The following is a 6,000-nucleotide window of genomic DNA, read 5'->3' on the forward strand; positions in this document are numbered from 1 at the left end:
GATACATTCTCCTCCACAATTGCAATATGCCATTAGCCTTCTTATTCTTTTAAATCGGAGTTACTTTCTCAGTTAAATTTTTTCATAATGAGTGACACCCATTTATAGAATAAATCATATTACGGACAATTCTTTTTTACTATGAAATAAACTGGTTTGACTATGAATTCAAAAAGGTCAACTATGAAATGCAGACAAGTACATTCTGTAGTATTGTCATGTCGGTCAGTGAAATTTGACTATGAAATGAACTGGTTTGACTATGAATTCAAAAAGGTCAACTATGAAATGCAGACAAGTACATTCTGTAGTATTGTCATGTCGGTCAGTGAAATTTGACTATGAAATGAACTGGGTTGACTATGAATTCAAAATGTTCAACTACGAATTTAAAGGGTTAAACTATGAATTTTGATCAGTAGAGATACAATATCTTCTATTTATAATTCCATTTGTGTGATCATTGTAGAGCACAATTATCGGTATTGAAAATGAGTAGTCACAGCCAAAGAACCTTTTCTCAACTACCAATTTTCTTGCATAACCTTCAAAGAACAAATCCTAATACCTTCACAGCCATTAAGAAAACCGATAACAACCGCTTTCAATTCTGTTTTGTGGCTTTAGGTTGCGTGGTATAACATACTTCTTTTATTGAGTTATACAATATTTCATGTTAATCTATGTCGATTAGTTCTTACATAACACTAATATGTCTTCGTTTTTATGTAGATTCGTACCTTCCTTAGGTGCATGATACCGCTAATATATGTGGGTTATTTACCCCTTCTTGGGAGCTTTCTGACAACAATGTACTTCGCAGTGGCTTTAGATGGAAATCATGAGCCACTACTCTTAGCACTTGGTTTGGGAACCTTACAGTGTGAAGAATCATGGAGATGGTTCATGATGAGGTTAAGAGATTGTTTAGGTGAGGACACAGAGGTTGGTTTCATAAGCAACATGTGTGATAACATAGACTTTGGTATTGACAGTGCCTACCCGGATTCCTATCATGGATATTGTCCTAAAGATATAGCTCGAAAGATACGTGAGTCTATCGGACATAACAATACGGAAGTCGAATCGTTGTTTTGGAAGTCATGCAATGCATATAGCGTTGATGATTTTTACTTGTGTTTCGAAAGGTTTCAAAGTACATGTAGGCAACCACCTTTCTGCACCTTGCTTATGAGTCCAATTTACTGGCTTGACGATATACCGATTTCAAAATGGACAAGAGCATTTTTCCCAAAAATACGTTACAATGTTAAATCGATTGACGTCCCTGAAATTTTGCAAATTATATCCTCACTTGAGTTTCCTATAACAACGATAATTGAGTTAACCACCACGTCGATAAAATCAAAGTATGCTGAGCGGGCCGAACTGGCGGTATACCATGTGGCCAAGCTATAGCATGTCTAAGAACCCGTACATCTGAGTCCATTCAGAGAATGGTTGAATACAAGTTCACTAATTATGTGTATCGAGTTGCATATGGATCTGAGTTGGTGAATGGTATACCATCATATGAGCATTGGGAAATACCAAATGAAACGGTGGTCCTGTTACCTCCCTCAATGCAGTAGTTATTCATGTAGCACATTTATGTTTTATGTAGTATTATGTATTAGTTTTTTATGTACTCCGTTTTTATTTTACTGCTGTGTTACGTATTAGTTATCCATGTACCCAGTTTATTTTTTATGTCGTATTATGTGTTAGTTATTTATGTACCCCGGTTTTATTTTATTGCTCTCTAAATATTGGCTATTGAGGGAACAACATACATTAAAAGAAATGGTGCAATGAGTTGTCAACTCAAACAACAATGTATTGTGTTGTCATTCAACCGGGGATGAATTGTCAACTCGAACAGTGATATGTTGTGTTATAAGTATAGTACACTGCATTCGTCAGTTAATTTTGACTATGAATTGCAGACATATTAGAAGTTTGAACTGCGATTTTGTGTAGAAACTACTATAAATTGACCCTAAGTTACACGCAAAACGTTATTAAATTAACCAATATAGTTGTTCAAATATTGTTTTTTAGATTCTACCCTCTTTGTTTCAATCCAAATGACTTCTATATCATGGAGCAATGAAGAGTTCTTGGTTCTTACACATGCTTATATTCATGTGTACGAGACAAGCAAGTTGAATGATCCAATGTTTTGGAGCCGTCTAACAAATATTTTCAATGCTGCAAACCGAATGGCTACAAGAAACGATCGTGACGAACTAGACATCTTAGCAAGATGGTATGAAATGAAAACCGAAGTTCTATTATTCAACGATCTTTATACCAAAATTGACGACGCCCGTCTAAATGCTACTGAGGATGTCATCTTGGAAGCTGCTAAGGAGGAATACAAGTCATTAAGTAACGGGTTGGAATTCCAGTTTGAAGCCCCTTGGAATATTTTGAAATATATCCCGTTTGTTTAAAATCTATTTTAGTTTATTATTTGAGTACTAGGTTATTTTCATGTACTAGGTTATTTTCATGTATTTCTTATGTATTTCGTATGTATTTCGTTTGTTTAAAATCTATTTTAGTTTATTATGTGAGTACTAAGTTATTTTCATGTATTTCGTATGTAATTCGTATGTATTTCATATGTTTAAAATATATTTTAGTTTAGTATGTGAGAAACTCGTATGATTAAGTTGAGTTAATATATATATTTTACTTTATTATGTGAGAAACTCGTATGATTAACTTGAGTTAATAAATGGCCATTGCATTAGTTATCAAAATATATTAGAATACATTAGTAACAAGATTCCATGAACCATTAAAACATCACAACAATTACATGAAAAAAACGACATAATACGAACAAAGCATTAACGTAAAACACAAGTCCATGGCTTATTCTTAACACAAATTAGAGCGGTCTACTTGAAATACTGTTTATCTCTAACAACCTTCCAAACTTCCTCATATTCGAAGTCTCTGCCTTCATGCTCAAAGATGTAAAACTCTATAACAACTTCCAAGAACTCTTCTTCGTCACGACAACGAACATTGTTACGTTTCGCATAACTACATGCTCGATTGAACCATGTCACTTCCTCCTTTACATCCGTTCACTTAGTAACAACATCTGATTTTTCTCTTTTTTGCCCTTCTCCCATCTCATGGTTAAACAAAGATGTGATGCGACTCCATTCATCACCAATTAGGCAATGCGGGGGAGCAAGTAACGGTTCACCATCCTTAACACTTAGCCAGCACCGTGTTAGAACTAACACCTCGTTTGTCGTCCATGGCCTTTCAGAATTGGAACCAGGTAATTCATTCGAAGAACTTGCTGCATTCGACGACATTTCTAATAATGGGAATTCGTTTCGTTTAGGTGATTTGGGTGTTTGGTTTATAGATCTTAAACATCTATTTATATAAATAAATAGACTATGAAATAATACTTTGACTACGAAATGGTTATATTTGGACTACGAATTTCAGCTTTATGCAGTGTTTTGTCATGTCAAACTGTCATTTATCTCTTGTCACTTAAGGGACCCACTGGGATGTGCAGGTTACTACAGTGACTTGTCATTACTGTCTAGTCATTTCAAAGTTGGACTTCTCATTACTGTCTAGTATGTATAAATACCACTTATTGCTCCAGTTTAATACAACATCGATTTTATTATGAGTTCCTCACACAAATTCGAAATTTGCTCATGCAACGAAGTAGATTGTTACTACTGTGATTCGGTAGACCCTTTTTTACACCCTCTTCAGTCGGGTCATATATGTCACATGAAAATTTTGAAGAATTAAAGAAGGCTGAAGCACAACAAGAAGAGGACAAAGAGTCATCCCGACTTCTCACTCAACTTGCTAATGATATAGGTTCGGAATGCAAACAAGCTGAAAAATGGATTGACCTCAATAAAAACAAAATCAAAGAGCATAAAGATTGGATCAAAAAGAGTAAGAAGGCAATCAAAACGACTGAAAAACGGCTTGCTGAGAAGGATGAGCAGTTGATACACATTATGGTAAAAAAGGATCGTTTCGAAGACAAAATGAGAATTAGGGATGACTATATAACAATGGAGAAAGAGAAGTACCCGTTGCAGTTCCCTGAGTTTAAAAATTAGTTATAAAGTTGTTGTAATATTATCATGAAACAGATTAGGTTGCCAAAGGATCGTTTGTTGTTTTTTTTTAAATAACATGTTGTAACTGTTAAAATAAATCTGCAAACTATATTTTATAATATAAATGCTTCATTCATTGTTATAATCAACAAACTTAACTAAAATATGAAAGCATAGCAATGTCTTGTAAGAGTTAATAAAAATATTACAATACATAATAAGCTAACAACTCGTCATTACTCTTAATTTCAAGGTTGTTTTATATCAAAATCAGCGTTATGGGTTTGTGAGCAACCCGCTGAACCACCAATATTATATGCCATTTCTGCAGTAGAAATTATGTGACCTGCTCTGCTACCAGACGCCCTTCCAGTACAATTATTTCTCGTGTGTCCTAGTTGACCACATGTAGAACACTCTTTTATAATTGGACCCTCGCCTTGGGATGGAATGCGGTCTGTGTTTCTTGGCCTGCCTGGCTGACGTTTATCCATTATAGGTGGCTTAACAATCATCAAATCATCGGGGATCTCCCATTCGGATGGCTTCGGCAGAGGGTTTATTGATTCCTCATATGTTTTCCTTAGTGTTTCGGTAAAGTAAGCATTTAATGCAAACCTCGAGCAGTCTTGGTAATTGTTCACTGTTAAACATCTTATGACATGACCACAAGGTATCCCATCAAGTTGCCAATGCCTACATGTACATGTCATATGTTGAAAATCAACAATCACATTTTGTGCCCCCTTTTTGACCTCGCATTTCGTATTTGAGATCATGCGAACATCCCATTTGGTAAAAAATTTCTTGTTTTCTTTTACAACTTCATCCGCCCAAGGGGTAAGGGTTGTTGTTGCTTCCGCTAAAAAAACAGCCAAAATGAAGAAGTTAAAATCAATAACATCGAAACTAATAAAACATTAATATTACAAATTTACGTAATACCTGCAAAGTTACGTCTTTGAAACCACCATTGTTGCATTGTAGCACGAAAAAAATCAATCAACATAAGTATTGGCACCTTACGTGCGTGTCTAGATAATGCATTTATAGACTCCGCACTGTTGGACGACATAAGATTGTATCGGTTCCCTTTAAAATGTGCCCTTGACCAGGTTTCTGGATTTATACTTTTTAAGTACTCCCATACTGGTTCTTTTGTCTTTTTCATAACATCCATGGCAGCATCAAAAGCATCAACTGTGTACGCCCTACACGCCTCCCAAAAAATTCCTTTAACCGTCTTACTCTTGCCGAATCTAGATACTATGTTGAAATACAAATGGACACCACATATTCCATGATGAGCGTGAGGAAAAATGTTGGCAACGGATGTTGCTATAGATGGAGACCTATCAGATATAATTGTAAGCTCCTGCATATTTCCTATGCAATCACGTAGTTTTTGAAAAAACCATGTCTAAGAATCAGTACACTCATTTTTGCATATACCATATGCAACCGGTAATATTTGATTTTGTCCGTCCTTAGTAACTGCAAGTAGCATGGTACCTTTGAACTCGCCCTTTAGGTGAGCTCCATCTACTACTAGGGTCGGCTTACAAAAATTGACAAAAGCTCGTACCTACAATACATTGTATATCTATTCAAATACACCAAAATAAATATTAAAAAAATTAGGACATGATAATACTAACCGAGCAACCGAGTGCGACGTACAAAAAATCAAACCGATCATCAGCATCTGTTTTAATATGTGTGACAGTACCCGGATTATGTTTGGCCAAGTTGTGACAATACGCCGGAAGTTTGGTAAAAGAATCCTCTTTCGTACCCCTTAACGACAACAATGCATATTGCTTCGCACGCCATGCCTGATGGTATGAGATATTGATATTCAATTGAGCATTCATAT

Source organism: Lactuca serriola, chromosome 4, assembly GCF_051521515.1.
Source record: "Lactuca serriola cultivar US96UC23 chromosome 4, Lser_US96UC23_V15, whole genome shotgun sequence".
Taxonomy (NCBI): domain Eukaryota; kingdom Viridiplantae; phylum Streptophyta; class Magnoliopsida; order Asterales; family Asteraceae; genus Lactuca; species Lactuca serriola.